The following is an 18,650-nucleotide window of genomic DNA, read 5'->3' on the forward strand; positions in this document are numbered from 1 at the left end:
GGGATGTGCCACAAATGCAGCCCATCTCTTTCTGAGCTGAATCCCTCCATGGCAGCAGAAAACATAAATTGTTTTGGTTATTTTCAGAGTCCAGGCTGATAATGCACACAAGTACAGATAGAAAAACAGAAGGCAATCTAAGGTGGTGCAGAGGGTATGCTCTGCCTCTGGAACCAGGCACCACTCAACTGTTGCCATGTAGAAATGTGGCCCAGTATATCCAGATCGTCCCACTTTTGGAGAGAAGTTTTGAAATGTGGATTTGTTGGGGATCCCTGGGTGGCTCAGTGGTTTAGCATTTGCCTTTGGCCCAGGGCATGATCCTGGGGTCCTGGGATCGAGTCCCACATTGGGCTCCCTGCATGGAGCCTGCTTCTCCCTCTGCCTGTGTCTCTGCTTCTCTCTCTCTCATGAATAAACAAAATCTTAAAAAAAAAATGTGGATTTGTGGGTGAAATCTACTGGTGTTCAGGTGTTGTCAATTAACCAAAAAGGAATTAATGCCTGAAGACCAAACAAAACACGTCTGTGGGCAGATTTTAGCCTGTGCACTGCCAGCTTTCAGCTCTGGATCTTCCTTTACCTATTCTGCAATGCACCTTATGCTTTATCAGCTTGCTGTGCTTCTGGATACTTTTAGCTTTATAATTTGATACTTCCTTATTCCCTTGCCTTGTTTGGAATGGATAACTTTCTCCTAGATCAACTGCTCTAGGTGTCGCTCCAGGAATTACCCTCGGCTGTAACCATCCGGGTGCCCTTGGCTTCATTTCAGGCCTCGGGAGAGTTGGGCAGGCCTTCCAGCCTCCAGCCTCTGCTTGAATGTTCTCTCTGTGACAGGGAACTTGGTACTGCCCATCAGCTGATTCCATAATGTGAAGGCATATGAAGGAATAGAAAGGATACAGATTTGGGAGTGAAACAAACACAAGTTCATTCCAGCTTGGTTTCTCCGCATGTACAATCCACAGTTTCATCTGTTAAACAAATACTTGTTTGGAGAATTAAATGTGATAACACTAGACATCACATGGTACCTTTCACATAGGAAGTAAGAGGGCCATAGTCATGGTTTCCCTTCTTTTTATGATTTGTTGTTCATTTGTCCTGGAAACGCATGTGTCAAATTTCATGTTCACATTATGGTTCAAAATTAAGACCCCATGTAGTCGTTTTTCCAGACTCATTAGAAGTAAGTGGGGTGGGATGTTGAATCAGAAGAGGTCTTTCCCAGCACAGCATGTGAGGTTTATTGTCCACCCTGTGCCTCTGGATGCATGCCTGACTCTCTTAGGAGAAGGCTGTGCATCAAGAAATGAGTAAAAGGAAAACAAAGAGCTGTTTTGGCTTTGGAGAACCCTGGGACACAGGGCAGGACAGCTTGGAAGCTCATGAACAAAATGATACTGGACTGTGGTGGTGAAAGACAGACAACACAGCTTGCACCTCACCACCAGCACCTCTCGCAGACAGACCCCTCTCGGGATGACAGGGAGACCGGCTCTGCAATGCTTTACACATGAGAACTGCAATAATCGCTATTATTCGGTGTGATGGTGTGTGGCTTATAGCGTCTGTGACTTGACAATCAAGTAATGAGCTATTGATGAGGGAAATGAACCCGATGACAGCTGAGGCTGGAGACTATTAACATAGAAGCCTTTCCTGCTGAATGTTATCACCCGGGACTCTGGTAATAGCTAATAATTATAGCCACATTTATTGAGATGTTACTCTGTGCTGAGTGCTTTATACGGATTATTATATGCAAGTCTCACAACTCTATGAAAAGTTTATTACTATTCTGTTACAGATAAGGAATCTGGACGGACAACAACAAATACCACCAAGTGCTGGGAAATGGGAGCTCCAGGCACATTCATCACTAGAAAGGTTGGTAAGAGACACAGTAGCAAAGTGGCAAAACACTCATGGTCCCCTGAGCTCTGATTGTCCTCAGAGGAGGGATGCTCAGACTGGGCAGAAATGGGCAGTGACTGGTGATTCCCTAGAGATGGATGCTGCTCCTGCACTCGTCCACGGTACTAGGGAAAAAGCAGGGTCGGTGCCTTCTAGACATTTTTTAAAAGTATTTATTTATTTATTTATTTATTTATTTATTTATTTATTTATTTATTTATTTGAGAGAGAGCACAAGCAGCGGGAGCGGCAGGCAGAGGGAGAAGGAGAAGCGGACTCCTCATGGAACAGGGTCCCAGGACCCTGAGATCATGACTTGGGCCAAAGGAAAATGCTTAACCGATTGAGCCACACAAGGGCCTTGCCTTCCAGAGATTAATGCCCATGTAAATCACCTGGAGATCTTGTTAAAGATGCAGATTCTGATTCAGTAGGTCTGGGGTGAGGCCCATGATTCTGCATTCCTTTTTTTTTATGCAGTATTTTTTATTATTGTCATCACCATGATGAAGTGTTTAGACTGAGGAGCAGAAATTTTTTTTAAAGGTTTTATTTATTTATTCATGAGAGACAGAGAGAGAGAGAGAGAGAGAGAGGTAGAGACACAGGCAGAGGGAGAAGCAGGCTACATGCAGGGAGCCCGACGTGGGACTTGATCCTGGGTCTCCAGGATGAGGCCCTGGACTGAAGGCAGCGCTAAACCGCTGAGCCACCCGGGCTGCCCCAGGGTGCAAAAATGTTAAGCAATTTTTCCAAAGTACACAGTTGATATACAGTGGACCTGGGACATAAATCTCAGCAGGTCTTTTTTTTTTTTTGTATGTATGTATATATTTTTATTGGAGTTCGACATGCCAACATATAGCATAACACCCAGTGCTCATCCCATCAAGTGCCCCCCAGCATGTCTTAAAATCCTCCGGGGGATACTAGTGGGCAACTTCATGAAGGGGGAGGATCTAGGCAACTAGGTAACAATGGAGCTTTTGGTTAGTTAGAGAACCTACCTTGTTGAGAAGAGAGTAGCTCAGCTGTGGTTACAGCTTGTACTTCCCACTGAGCTGACAAATCTGCTGAGCAAACCAAGAAAAAAAAATCGCAAATTGAACATAAGCAAAATCCGGAAACTAATAAAATAAAAATTTTAACATTAATTTCCTAACATGGTAATATGTGTAATATTGTAGTAAATCAGCACCCAGTGAGTGAATGGCATATAAATTACTATAGCCAAGTTTCTTTTCATTTTAGCAATATCCCTCTACCTTAGCATGAGCTAACTGCAAAACTTATTTTTGGACAGCTCACTCTGATGTTATTTTGCCTCCCCTTGATTCAATAGCATCCTTTATCTGTTAGGTTCACCTCACTTATTTTTGCATTAGCCTGTGACAATTGAAGTCATGTGTGGTTGCTTTCATGAAGACAAATCAAAATCTTGATTTAATAATAACATCAGAAGCTAAAGTCTTTCATGAAAATAACTTTCAACTGAAAAAAGAAAAAAGAATCTTGTTTTTCTTCCTGCCAAAATAATCCAAATGAATACAAGAACCAAAAGACGTGAAATTATGTCATTTTGTTTGTTAATTTTTGAAACTAATTTTTTTAAACGTCTTTTTTTTTTTCTTCCCTCAAAACGGTGTATTTTGACTTCTTACTTCCTAATGTGAGAATATAGGTACTGATTTCAGTTCTGTTTTTGTTTCTTCTTTTTCTTTAAAGATTTTGTTTATTTGTTTGAGATAGAGAAAGAGTGAGAGCACAAGTCGGGGGCAGAGGGAGAGGGAGAGGGAGAAGCAGGTTCCCCGCTGAGCAAGGAGCCCAATGTGGGGCTCTATCCCAGGACCCTGGGATCATGACCTGAGCTGAAGGCAGTCGCTTAACCGACTGACCCACCCAGGCGCCCTCTGTTCCTGTTTCTAACTCTCAAGTTCTTCTGAATTGCTACGTTTACAGGTCAAATCCATAATGCCTACATGTTGTTCCCTGATGGTAATTAATCCTCTAAGCTTTATCCATAGGTTGATTCTGAGAATTGAAAATCAATAGTGATTTCATTATTATGACTGTTTAAATGTGGTTCACTACACACCCATAGCTATGATTAAATGGTCTTTCTTGTATGACTTTTTGCCTGGGGTTCAATTTTGGGGGGGAACCAATTACTTTAGCTGGGTTTTTAATTTTGTTCTATCACTTCTACAGCTTTCAAATTCTGCCAAGTTGTCCAGTTTCCCTGGAAAGTCCCTTCTGGGCTTTACACGTCTGGTGATGTCTTTATTCTATCATCCTATTTATTGATACTTGAGTTATATATTGAATTCTACAATGATATGATTTTCCCTCAGAAAGTCAAGCATTCCTAATAGCTAGAGTTGCTGATGGATCACTTGATGCTGTCTTTGTTTTTACTTTGGATTTTTTTTCTCAATTTTGTTTTTAGGGCTTCCTTTTTATCCTTAATATTCTGACATTTGGTGGTCGTGTGCTGTAGATATGGGCGTGTGGTTTGTTGTTGTTGTTGTTGTTGTTGTTTTAATTCATTGTGCTGGGCACTAGGTGTATGTTTTCAGTATGAATGTGAAGCCCTTCTGTTCTGCAAACATTGCCTCATTACTTCTTTGATACTTTCCCCTGTCATTTGTCTTTTGGTTAGATGTTAAACGCTCCTGCATTGACCCTCGGGTTTTCTTTCTCATATTTTCCACTTCTTTATTTTCCTGTTCTACTTCTCAGAGATTTCCCAGATCTGATTTTCCAAGTTTTCTGTCAAATTATTTTCTATGTGGACAAACAGATCTTTACTATAAGGAGGTATTTCTTGGTATGTGTTTATTCCATTTTCGCTGGAAAATGCTTGTTGCATGTTGCAACATTTCCCCAAATCTCTCCCAGAATGTACAGTAGAATTTTAGTTCCCTCCTGTCCTTTGCATGATGCCTGTTTCCTCCAGAATCATGTTTTGTGTCTGTTCCCTTCGATGATTTTCTTTCAGGTTGGAGGGCCTCACACTTGAAGACCTCTGAATGTTCCATTAAACCTGGTGAGGGCCCCGCAGCATGGACGGACCTTGCTCATTTTGTCAATTTATTCAAAGTGACACCAGTTTGGGGAAACAAGTGAAGCATTCCCTGGTGAACCCCCTAAATGATAAAATGTAAAGGACATTCTTCTGGTGACTTCCAGTTTCTCTGAAAGGGAATACTCTTTTTTTTTTTTGGAAGTCTTGGCATAGAAGCCTGGCTTCCACGAATTATGTCCTGCAGGGTGAAGGGGTTTGTTTCAAAAACAGACTTTTGATTAATCACCTTGTTTTGTGCTTCACATCGTAACCCAACCCTCTTTTGCACATTTCATAGTGCTAAGGCTGTTACATACATGAAAGGCATACTGGCTTCCTCTTCATTGGAATCTTTTTCCTGTACATACTCTGGGCTGTGGCTTCCTGGATTCTGCTTCACCACTTTCTTTTTTTTTTTTTTTTTTTTAAGGTTTTCTTTCTTTCTTTCCTTTTCTTTTTAAGAGAGAGAGAGAGCAGGGGCAGAGGGAGAAGTAGACTCTCCACTGAGCAGGGAGCCTCACAATGTAGGGCTCCATCCCAGGACTCTGAGATCATGACCTGAGCCAAAGGCAGACGCTCAACCAACAGAGCCACCCAGGTGCCCTTGCTTCACCACTTTCTAATCATCTGTATCTTACCCATCTTCCAGGGATTTGGTGAACTCTTCCTACTGATGGCTTTTTCATCTTTTTTCATTGAGCATTTAGACATTATTTTCATTCCTATACTATCTTTTATTGACATATTGGTAGAGAGAGGGAACAAACTCATATGGCCAAGAAGTCAACTTCAAACAGAAGTCATTAATATCACTTTAACATAAGAAATGCTAATCCACTGACAGACTGATCTGCTTGCCTAGATCTTTAAAGATAAATTCTGCCTGTAATTGGCACTTGTGATTACTTAGTGCCAGTGAAATTACAAATGAAGTGCAAAGACAGTACTTGATCATAAGTATATGTTTCAAATAAGATTTTTTCACCTGTAAGTAATAGGAAACCTTGACTCAATATGTTTAAACAATAAGGAAACTTACTATCTCATTAGGTCTAGGTTAGGCAGGACCCAGAGTCAGTAAAATTGGGACTCTGTTTCCATTACTCTGAGATTTTTTTTTTCTGTATATGGACTCACATTAGCTTCCATCATGATGACAAGGTGGCCTCCTCCATGTACACAGGATGGTTTCTTGCATGTACCCATGCTGGCTTCCTGCACGTGCACAGGATGGCTTCTTGCATGTACCCAGGATGACTTCCTGCATGTACCCAAGATGACTTCGTGCATTTACATAGGATGGCTTCCTCCATGTGCACAAGAAGGCTTCCTCCATGTGCACAGGATGGCTTCCTGCATGGTCTTTGGAGACAACTAGGGAAACTGGTTTCCCATTTTTTTATCTTGTGAATGAGAGAGGGGGAAAAATCCTTTCCCCTCACCATAAAGTAAAAGGTCATCCCAGCAGTCTTGTCCCTTTAAGTCACTAGGAAATGCTAATTTACTTAAATCTGGGTTTCTGAAACAGTTGCAAGGGAAATAGGATTGTCATGATTTGCATAAAGAAACCAGAATCTGTCTTTAGAACATGGGCTGAGTGAGGGGTGGGAATATCTGAAGAAAAGAAAAGGTGAGGCTTTGAAAAAGATGAATGGGGGAAAGGACACAGGATAGATAATCAACTGTATCTACCACTGATGGTCATGTCAGTGATCTAAGACATCCTTATGTTTTAATTCTTATTTTTTTAAGGATTTTATTTATTTATTTATGAGAAACAGAGAGGCAGAGAGAGAAGCAAGCTCCCCATGGAGCAAGGAGTCCAATGTAGGACTCGACCCCAGGACCCTGGGATCATGACCTGATCCAAAGGCAGATGCTCAACCATTGAGCCACCCACAAACCCCCGTTTTAATTTTTGTTAATGCCAACATGTCAATGTACCATTTAAATATCCCCAAAGAAAATTCTCAGGCACCTGACAACACTTATGAAATACCTCACCTCACCATACTACCCCATTTCTCCAGGTGTGGGCTTCCCATCCATGACATCTCTACACTCCCTACAAGGAGGCATGCTCAGTTTTCTGTGTCCTCAGAGGTGAAAGTTGCCTGGAGGGTTTTAATTGCCAGTCCTGAGAAAAGAGTGCCCAGCAAAGGTTTCAAGTCCGCTTTATGGGAGGTAATGCTAACTTGCGGTCCCCATGCCAGTGATGTTTGAAAAGGGATTGCAATGATTACCATTCTCCAACACTGCCATTCCTTCCTCAATTTATAGCCCATGCTTAGCAGCTGATCATGCTGGTGCCTGCCTCCACCTCCCACACTGATACTGTGAGTGCAAGTAATTCATCTTCAAATGTATTACTCAAGTGTCAACAGAGCTAGGTCCGTCCAAGCAATATCAGAGTCCAATTAAAGCAGGAACTTGCAAAGTAAGTGAATGATATTTTACCTAGATGAATTTCTCAGATGATGATGGTCTATGTTTTGTTAGTAAAGTCTGAAAAATTATGTAGCTTGGGAAAACTGAACAAGTTAAGTTCAGGCAACTTTGTTTTTATTAATGTGTTCATTCCACAGATATTCCAGAATGTCTACTACGTGGAAGCAGCTGACGGGCCTCACAGGAAGACCCTGTGTTCCCCACCAGCAGAGTGGTGTCTTAAATAAAGTTCCCCAGGAACAGCCTACTGAGATGGAAGTTTGTGAGCAGGAGGCGTATTAGAGGTGCTCTTGGTATTAATACCCGTAAGGCAGTGAGTGGAGAAAGATTGACAAGAAGAAGAAGATGAATAGCAATGCAGTTGTGGCAAAGACCTGAGCTCATCCCACAGGGAGGTCTGGATGAAGGATAATCTTCTGTCTTTGTCCTGAGGTAAAGCAAGGAGCTCAGGCCTCCGCATCTCTACTTGACCAGCCACGGTGATTTAGCTGGTCCTGAGGAAAGGTCATAACCTTGGGCAAGGCAGGTCCCCTCACTCAAGAAACTTCCTGTAGAGTGACTCAGCTGTGAACAGTCTGCAGACAGTACTCCTGGAAACTAGGGAATGAGTTCTTCAGTTCTGAGGGAAATCCAAGCACCTCATCACTGTGTCCACTACAGGCAGCAGAGTTAAAAATGTCTAGCTTGACTTTGGTCAAGGGAGAATTAGAAAGTACCTGTCTTGTGATGCATGGGTGGTTCAGTTGGTTAAGCATCTGCCTTTGGCTCATGTCATGATCTCAGGGTCCTGTGACTGAGTCCCGGGTTGGGCTCCCTGCTCAGTGAGGAGTCTACTTCTCCCTCTCTCTGTGCCCCTCCCCCTTCTCTTGCTCTCTGTCTCTCAAATAAATAAATAAAATCTTTAAAAAAAAAAAAAGAAGTACCTGTCTTGAAGCCCTACTGCTATTCCAAACATATGATGACAAAAGATAAAATATAGCAAGTAATAAGCAAAAACTGACATTTATATAAGGTATTATAAAACCCCATATTAAGAAGATGTACCTAGTGGTGCCCAGAGGGCTCATTACATTAAGTGTCTAACTCTTGGTTTTGGTTCAGGTGGTGATCTCAGGATCATGAGATCAACCCCCATGTTTGTTCCATGCTGGGCATGGAATTTTCTTGGGATTCTCTCTCTCCTTCTCACTCTCCTCCCCCTAACCCCACTCATGCATGCTCTCTCTCTCTAAAAAAAAAAAAAAAAAAAAAGAAGATACATACTTATACTTGACACATTGCCCTAATATTAACTTTCTTCATGCACACAAGATGGTTCCTAATGGCGATAAGATGGCTCCCTTTAAGAATTAGAGCCACAGAGTCCTTATTTATATCCTATGAGAAGGAGAGGGGAAAATTTACCTTTCTTTTAACCACAAAATCAAGTCTTTACCTCCCACCATGTGCCACATCAATCCAAAGTCAGCCAAGGACAACATATCTGCAGGTCAGGAGCCCAAGGTGGTGAAGGGGCTGCTGGAGCAGAGAAAAGGCAGCCAGGAGTTTGGCTCCGACAAGAAAATGGAGACTAAACATTCCCCATGACGGGAAGGGGATGAGAGCCAAGATGACTGCGTGAGCCTAGGAGCTAGACTGTCTTTTCCCACCTCTGAAAGAAAGCTGAGAAAGCTGAGATTTTACTACAATGGGATAATGAGGCAGGCAGGAGGGACTAGACACAGCTTCTACCCAAAACTTGGATGAGCAGCCCAATGGCTCAGTAGCTGCATCTGTGTCAGTGCAATATTATCAACAACAGCCTTAATCCAACATGAGAAAACAGGGTTCTGGGCTGGGGGGGTCCTGAAGAGCCAGCTGCAAGCCAGAGGAGTGGGCACAGTAAAAAAAAAAAAAAAAAAAAAAAAAAAAAAACAGGAAGGAAGAAAAGATGTTCACTGAAGATGAGCCTACGGTGCAAAATCACAACACATGCAATGAGATCTAATATTAAAAAGAAATCCTATAGAATCAACAATGAACAATCATTAATGGGTGATCATTAATGAAAATGGCAATAATGAAAATAATAGAAAAATCTGAAGTTAGCATTAAAATAGTTAAGTTCTGGAGACTGATGCTAGCAGCATGATGGCAGAAGACATCCTCCATTTTTCTCCTCCACCAATAACAAAATTCATCATCCATCATGGACAAAAGTACCTTCAGAAAGCTGTGGGATCCAACACTTTATGCCAAGGGCCCTGGAAGGAGTCTCACCCACCCATGTATCAGGTAAATAGGCAGACAGACCTTGGTCCTGGCCGTGGATCCAGTGGTTCGTGAACTGGCTCCAGCTCCTCTCAGCCACAATCGGGGAACCCCAGGAAAGTGCTTCCTAAGATAATCACCCACAGATGAGAGAAGCTTTATGAAAGTCCAGGTTTCGAGACAAGAAGCTCCAGCACACTGCTGGAACAAAAAAAGTATGTATGAGTTTGGGCAATAGGGAGTTATTGATCAAAGAGTTCAAATCCCAGCTATAAGATGAATAAGTTCTGGGGATCCAATGTATAACATACTGATTAGAATACTATATTACATACTTGAAAGTTGCTAAAGGAGTAAATCTTAAATATTCTCACACAAAAAAGAAACAGTAATTTGGTGATGTACTGGAGCTACCTCATGCTACAGTGGCAATCATATTACAACATACAAATGTACTCTATCAACATGTACAACTTAGTCTCACACAATGCTATATGTCAATTATATCTCAAAAAGGTAGGAACAAAGTGAAAATCGAATTAAAAATAAAACAAGAAGTTATGAGGGGATACAAGTATTTACTTCTTAAAAAGTAATCTCTAGGGGCACCAGGGTGGCTCAGTCGGGTTAAGTGTCTGCCTTCAGCTCAGGTCATGATCCTAACGTCCTGGAATTGAGCTCCACATCAGGCTCTCCACTCAGTGGGAAGCCTGTGTCTCCCTCTCCCTCTGCTGCTTCATCTCCTTGTGCTCTCTATCTTTCTCTCAAATAAATAAATAAATAAAATATTTTTAAAAAGTAATCTCTACACCTAATGTGGGGCTCAAACTCAGAACCCCAGACCAAGAGTTGCATACGCTACCGAATAAGCCAGCCAAGTGCCCCACAAGCATTATAAAATGTATATTTTAAAAGTGTCTCCTAAAAATGTTGGAAATGAAAAATGTGGTCATTAAAATCTTTAAATCTGTAGATGATATAAACTCCACACTGGATATAATTAGCAAGAATTCGTGAATTGGAGGATACTACTTAGAATTCCACAAAAATGCATCATAGAGAGAGAAAAATATTTTTTTCATTAAGCTATAGTTTAAAAACATGGAGAATAAATTGATGGGCTCCAAAATATGGCTAATAGGAATGTTAAAAGTATAGGATAAAGCAAGTGGCAGAGCAGAGATATTTAGAAAGATAATAGTTGAGAATTTTCCAGACATGCTGAGAGAAGCTCCAAATCCAGGTAGCATAAATGAAAATAAATGCACATCTAGGCACATCCTAGTGAAAAGTAGACACATGAAGAAAAAAAATCTTTAGGTTACCAGAAAGAAGATACAGATTACCCACAAAGGAATGACAATTACATTCTTAGCTGACTGCTCAGCCACAACAATTGATTCCAGAAGGCAATGGAGTGATATATCTTCCCAGTGCTGAGGGAAAAGAATCATAACCTGTAATTTCATATCTGGCTAAATGTAAAGGCAAATTAAAGGTACTTGCAAATATACGAAGATTAAAAGAATGTACTGCCTGCAGATCCTTCTGGACATAATTCAGGAAGAAAGATAATTTCTGTGCTGGGTAGGCAGCCAAGAAACAAACATTTATTGAGTATCTACTACACATACTGCAGGTACATGATCCCTGTCCGTCCAGAGTTTATGTCTAGCTCCGAGGACTAAGCTGAAGAGAATCTCAGACAAAAGGAACTGAGGGTACAAAGGTATTGGGCATGAAACCACAGAGGAGTAACCAAGAGTAATGAAGTTCAATGGCTCATGGGCTTTCAAGAGACCAAACTAAATATAAATAGTTTGAGTCCAGGGTATGCTTAATGAAGAACTACTAGGGGCTTTTAAGAATTATTATGGGGATTTGGGGGCGCCTGGATGGCTCAGTCTGTTGTGTCCAAGTCTTGATTTTGGCTCAGGGCATGGTCTCAGGGGCTGTGAGAGTGAGCCCTGGGTTGGGCTCTGCACTCGGTGCAGAATCTGCTTGAGATTCTCTCCCTGCCCCTCTCCCAACTCATGCTCTCACTCTCCCACTCTCTCCCTTTTAACTAAAAGAGACAGAGAGAGAGAGAGAGAGAGATAAAATCTTTAAAAAAACAGAGTGATTAAGTGGAGTTGAATCCTGGTCTTTTCAGTTTGGGATCAATACCATAAAAAAAATGGGAATATAGAGTATGAGAATCTCCAAACTTTCCTTCCAGGGAGAATAGAAGTAAAACACTCTATGGAGACACTGAATAGATGCCAGCCCTTTTCTGTATACCATTTCATGTATCTGAATTTCTCCCATCCTAGCTATTGACCAACTTTATGTTTTTATGCTGTGGGTCAGAGAGGGAGAGGGTGTGAGCGGATAAATTCTGAATGAAAGAGCAACAAACTGAAATAAAAAGATAAACCCCTGACCTTTATTTAGTTTTGCTTTCTGAAGAAAGATGTGCACATGAATTTGTTTCCCTAGCTACCATGCATAAAAATAGAAGATGCAGTATTTGGTAATTTTATGGCTATTAGAATGATAAAGTGTCATGGAAAGTTATTGCATTTGAAGACAGTATTCTCATGCACAGACTCTGGGGAGCAGGGAAAGATGGGGGGAGACACCATCACATACAGAAATAGTTTGTGTGTTTATAGGTCATTTTAGCCAAGTTCTGTGTACACAGCAGGCAAAATGCTAGTCAGCAGTGGCTTATGTATGCTCTCAGGAATTAGCTGACAACATAGCTCCTCTGAAGGTAAGCAGAATGTAATGAATCTGACAGTGGAGTTTCTTCATCCAGAAGCACACAAAACTGGCCAGTTTGCTTTTGTGCTGGAGGAAACACATGGCGCCACACGCAGGAAGCAAGCACACTGATACAGCCATGAATACACCTTCTCTGGGACACACAGTCCTTTCAAAAGAGGACAAGAAGGCCAAAGGAGTGTTCGACACTGTAAATGGCTGGGAAATTGGAGTGATTCACTTTTGTCTAGGGAAACTATTGAGTTCTACATCCTGAAAATTCAGTCATTGGAGTTGAATGGGAAAAAATTAAGAGAAGGACATTTTTTGATGAAGCTAAAAGTTTTCTTGACAGATAATCCAATGCAACCCTTGGAACCCATATACATCCTGATTATATTCACAAAAAAAAAAAGTGAATGGAGAGGACAGCCACTGTGATGGTCTTCTCTGGGATTCCATGAACTTTGGCAATAGAAACGTTTTCCTTGCACTCCCAAGGGACTTGAGTAGAGCACCTGACTACCCTTAGGCTATACCATAGTGAAACCAGAGATGATAGCTCATTGTCATTTTCAAAAATGTCAACCATGCCTCCTCTCTTTGTAATGTATCTCACCATTGGGAAAGTCTTCCTAACATTTCAAGTTGTTAAATTTACTAATATTTCCCATCATGCCCTAGTGTTTATGCTCCAAAGGCCTCCACTGCCTATGAATTCATATAAAACATTTAGAATAACAAATATGCCTCTACTTCTCTTTCTTCCTACATACATCTTTCTCCAGGATACTCTCTTTTACTGCCCCAGCATTCTGTGTTTCAGTCACACCGAAGCATTCTTGCTTTTCAGAATATGCCACCCCTCCTTGACATCTGCTCTGGATACTCCTTGTGAACTGGCTTACTCAATCCTTCCTAGCCCACTCCCACAAACAGAAATTAAGTACTCATCACTTCCAGCCTCTTGGAATCAAGGGGTGATCAAAGAAATTGTAGTGGTACTCAGCCTCCACCCTTCATCTAAATGTCGAAGGTGTTCACTGAGATGGTGGGAGCTGAGAAGACAAGATGTTAGCTACTGATTCCTCTTGGACCATGGCTTCACTATGGCTGAACTACTGACTTCAGGCAGTTTTTTCAAGAGGAAGGCCACAAAGTCTGGTCTAGAGCTGTAGCAATAAGCTGAAAAAGCATAATGTGCTTGTGTCACCCCCAGTCCCTTACCACTTTTATTCCTATGTCAAGGGATCTGCCTTCCATCATCTTGTTAACCTCCACCTGTTATCCCTCATTGGTCCAAATGCTCTAAGATCAATATATCAGAATATATATTCATCTCTTTAACTCTTAAGTCAAACACATTAAGAGTGGGAGCCTATTTCTCATTGAGTCAACTATTTTATCTCGATTAATGAGGAAAATTTTAGTAATAAGAAAGTAAAAGAAAGAAGCCTGTCGTATTGAGTACAAGGTTTTTACTTGCCTCTTTACTCAAGAGGATACTCCCAAACCTAAAAGTTTTCCTTTTTTTTTGTTTCAATTCTGCTTTGTATTCCTCCAAGTCAAAGCAATAAGCATAACAATTCTTGAAAACACTCCACTACATGTCATTATCCTTTACACATACTTCTTCTGGCTAATTAATTACAATTAAAAATAAATGTGTATGTGTTAAAGAGTTAACAATGAACTCCCACACGTTAATGATTGGATTTATAATACTTTAATTATACAGCAAGATTTAAATAAAATAATTAGGCCAAATATATGTTTTTCTGCAATCTGGCCTCTACTCAACATTAAACTGCAACTCCATATCTGCATTGAAAGTTTTCCCACATTTCTTCCAAGAACTTTAGGTCTGCTTCAAGGTCAGGCTTCTCTCTCTCTTCCACTTCCTCTTCTGAGTCCTTTTTTCAACTTTCCAGATGGTGGGGTAACAAAGGGCGAGAACTGTCAACCCCAAGGGAGAGAAATATTTTATCACATATAATTTAGAATGGCAAGTGTACTGTGATAGAGAAGGTAGACTGATTTTGAAGTGGTTTTATTATTATTTTGGTTTTCCACAAATGCCTGCACCAGGGCCAACTTCTCCCCATCCTCCCCACCACGCTGGAAGGCCACTGCCTCCAAATGAAAGCAATGCCTTCCTTTTTATCTCTTTCTTTGTATACCACTTACTTGTAATTTACCATATTTTGTCTTATGTGGAGGGTATTTGCATCCATATTTTATCACAAGTTGCTTGAAATCAGGTACTATATCTCCCCAACCCCCATCCCTATCCCAGCAGGGTGATGAAAACAAAAAAGGCCATCGGTCCACACTGGTTTAATTAATAAGTCACAAGTGAAAATAGTTAAGAGAACTGAGACCCAGAGAGGTCAAGTAACTTGTCCAAAGTCACAGAGAGTTATCAGTAGTGCCAGGATTGGAATTCTTGACTATCTGATTTAAGTAAAGCCATTAATCGTGCAGAAACTGCCCATTCATGCTACTAAATTAAACTCAGAGAAGGCTGGCCAGTTATTTCACTGCAGCAATTACTGGTCATAGAAGAGTATCTGAGGTCACAGGTATATATACTTTCTCCAGACAAAAGTGAAATATCAAGAAGTTGGGCCAATTTCCTATTTTTGATTATTCTTTGAGTGTGCTATGCCTTTCTATCTTTTGAGGAAGAATATAAGGAGGAAAAGCATTCACAGGTTTTTTTCAGCCTAATTGAAATATTCTCTACATCAAATATGTTCAATGTAGTAGAAACTGCAGATGTTATTGCTTTAATTTTATAACCCAATTATTCTTTTATTTCTAGTTGTCTTCAGGATAAATTAACTCTTATCAGCTATTCAAATAGGTAATTATCATAAAGCTAAATACCACACAACCTCATAATCCATGTCAATTTATAGACTAAACTGGAGTAAAATCATGCTCCGGAGTTACAGGAAAGGAACTCCAGATTTTTATTATTTCTCAACATTTTTTGTGGAATACCCAAATGAAATTTAACAAGGAAATGATTTCTTTTTTTGTGAAGAAAGGGGTTTAGAATAGGCTTTTTTATTATAGTGGAATGAATGCTAAACTTAAGGCAAAAAAGATAATGAGTTTGGGTACAAGACATAATTTACCAGCTATGTGACTCTGGCCAAATTATGTTATCCCTTTGAGTTTCAATTTCCTTCTCTCTAGCAGAAAGATTTGGGATATTTTATTCTAAGATCCTTTCTATCTATAAAATCCCATGACCTTATGCTTCTGATGGTGCTATAATAGTCTGGCCAGGACGTCTCAGAACTCAACACTTTATGGTTATAATAGATAAGGTCAAGTCAAGTGGCCTGCAAGAACAAAACTGTACTCATCTCTATCACCTCAGGACAGGGCCAGAATTCAGGTGAAGTTAGTGAGACACTCACATTAGTGCAAAGTTTAAGGGTGTCTCCTCAAATCTCAATCATCAAGAGAAATATTATTTTAATGCAATATTTTAAAAAGTCAAAATTAATGCAAAAATGCACAATGAGTAAATATCAATATTTTAAACAAGTATAGGATCAATGCTCAGGGAGCAGAGGTGTATATTAGTCAGAACAGGTTTATTGATGCTGAAGGTTCTTTAAAAGGCATAATTCCAGGGGTGCCTGAGTGATTCATTCAGTTAAATATCTGCCTCAGGCCCAGGTCATGATCCCAAGGTCCTGGTATTGAGCCCTTTAACAGGCTCCCTGCTCAGTGTGTGTGGGGGTGTCTTTCTCTCTTGCTCTCTCTCTCTCTTAAACAAACAAACAGGGACACTGGGTGGCTCAGTGGTTGAGTATCTGCCTTTGGCTCAGGTCATGATCCCAGAATCCCAGGATTGAACCACACACTGGGCTCCCTGCTCAGTGGGAGTCTGCTTCTCCCTTTGCCTTGCACCCTGCTTGTGCTCTCTCTCCCTCTCAAAAGAATAAATAAAATCTTTAAAAATAATAAAATCTTTAAAGAAATAAGAGAAGGGTGGAATAATATTAACTGTCTATTACTGTATAACAAATTACTCCAAATGTAGGAGCTTAGAACAACATATAGGGCACCTGGGTAGCTCAGTCACTGAGCATCTGCCTTTGGCTCAGGTCATGATCCCAGGGTCCCAGGATCAAGTCCCGCATCGGGCTCCCTGTAGGGAGACTGTTTCTCCCTCTGCTTATGTCTCTGCCTCTCTGTCTGTGTCTCTCATGAATAAATGAATAAAATCTTTAAAAAAAAAAAAAACAAATATGTCCCTCAGTTTCTGTCAATCAGGAATCCAAAAGTTGCTGAGTGGTTATGGCTCAGTATCCTTCATGAGATGGCAATTGAGATGCAAGCTGGAGCTCTGGTCATATAAGCACTTGACTGAGGGAGAATCTACTTCTAAACCCACTCATGTGCTTGTATGCAGGCCTCAGATATCCACTACCAAGATCACTCAATGGTTGGCAGCAAGCCTTGGTTTCTAGCTATGTGGGCCTGAGTGTTCTCCTGACATGGCTTCTCTCTCTCCTAAGGGCCATCTCATGACATGGTAAGTGGCCTTAGCACAAGAGAGAGAGAGATGTGAAGAATCCAAAGTGAAGTCATCCTTCCACTTAGGGTCCCAATCAATCCATTCTAGCCATCTCCAGACATCTGAGCCTCTCCCACTGAAATCCCAAGCATTGTAGAGCAGAGACAAATAATAAATAGCCCCTATTATGTCCTAGTTCAATTCCAAACTGAAATAACTATCAGCATAATAAATTGGTTGTTCTTATATGCCTCTAAGTCTTGAAGTGGTTTGTAACACAACAATAAATGACTAGATTATAAATTGTTACTCAGAGTGGGGTGCTGCCATTAAAAAAAAAAAGATACATAACATTGTCTTTCAGACTGAGTTGTAGACAAGAGCAGAGAAAGCCTCAAGGAGTCTTCATGAAAGCTTGGAGTTCAGTAAGGAACTTACTATCTGAGACTGGAGTAAAGAAGATATGTTATCCTTAACAGTGAAAAGTTTGGCAGCATATTGCCTGAGGTAATATGGAAAATAGGAAATATACAGAAAATGTATGGATTTGGCTAAGGAAATTCCCTGGAAGAATATTGATACTGCCAGTTGATTTTATTAAGCTACATGTACAGAGAAAGATGAACTAAAAAAAAAAAAAAAAAGGAACTCTTCAGTTTTCAATTTCAATAAGAATTGAGAGGAAATATAAGGGAACCAGAACCTGTAGTTTCAAAAAGAAAACCACTTTTCATTCCCAGACTCTCAAGACAGTAGAGAGGTCTTGATAGAAGAGATAGCCTCAGGGCAAAGATCATCTCAAGGATGGAACTGAGATTTTTTTGTTTATACTTCAGAAAGATTTGTGGGCATGCCTCATGGACTCTCTCAACTAGACAAAAAAGCTTCTGAACATCTTAAGAGAGCTGTCTCATTGCACTCAGACTCTAAAATGAAGCCAGAGACAGCTTGTCATGAAAACATCTGTGAGTGTTGTTTTTGCGTAATGGAGTGAAGCTGAATAAGATTTATAGGAAAGTCACATAATATTTAAGAGAACTAAATTGGTATAAGTACTGGTGACTCATAAAAGGGACAGAAAGAGCATAAAATTAAGGGTTTCCAACTTTCTATGGGAAGAGAGCTGAGAAGGCTACTCAGTTGCAAAAGTGATCTATTTCTTATGGAATGGAAAGGTCTGAGAGCATGTAACCAAGAGCCATGGGAAATCATTCCCAGGGAGTAAAACTGGACCCTAATCAAAGAACCAGCAATGCGTTTCTGGCTGGATTTCAGAATTGCTACAGACTAGTTACTGCTGTGTGCTTCCCATATCTTTTCCTTTAGTGTCTGTTGTGATTGTCCTATTTATGTCTTTCTCTTGCATGTTATGTGTATTTGGGAGATTAGATAGCTTAGCTCTTTAATTCATAGGTCTTCAGATAAAGAGGATTTGTACTCATCTAAAGACATTCATCTATACCAGGACTTGATCTAGATGATAATGCCCTACAACTTGAACCAGTGCCATGATGGGGTAAGACATGGGTGGTGTTGGAAAAGAATGAGCATTTTTCATGTTAGAGAAATGCATCTGTGGCCAGAAAGCAGACTGTGACGGGGATGAAAGATGGCCACAAGTTCTTTGACCCTCACCTCCATCCATCCCCCTCTCCATTGAATCTGAGCTGAACTGTGAATTCT

General features: G+C 40.6%; 1 long non-coding RNA gene across 5 annotated transcripts in view; it reads right to left on the reverse strand.

Moving 5' to 3' along the window:
* Positions 1 to 18,650, reverse strand: part of LOC112679194 (uncharacterized) — a 106,258-nt gene that overhangs the window by 53,579 nt on the left and 34,029 nt on the right. For 4 of the 5 annotated variants that reach the window (XR_003148155.3, XR_007411223.1, XR_003148157.3 and 1 more), the window contains exons 3-4: positions 9,725 to 9,883; positions 2,928 to 2,990 (exon numbers count right to left, since the gene is read on the reverse strand). This is a non-coding gene — a long non-coding RNA (uncharacterized LOC112679194). The remainder of the gene's footprint in view (positions 1 to 2,927; positions 2,991 to 9,724; positions 9,884 to 18,650) is intronic. The other variant, XR_003148156.3, reaches the window with a different exon arrangement.

Source organism: Canis lupus, chromosome 6 (genome assembly GCF_003254725.2).
Source record: "Canis lupus dingo isolate Sandy chromosome 6, ASM325472v2, whole genome shotgun sequence".
Lineage (NCBI taxonomy): Eukaryota > Metazoa > Chordata > Mammalia > Carnivora > Canidae > Canis > Canis lupus.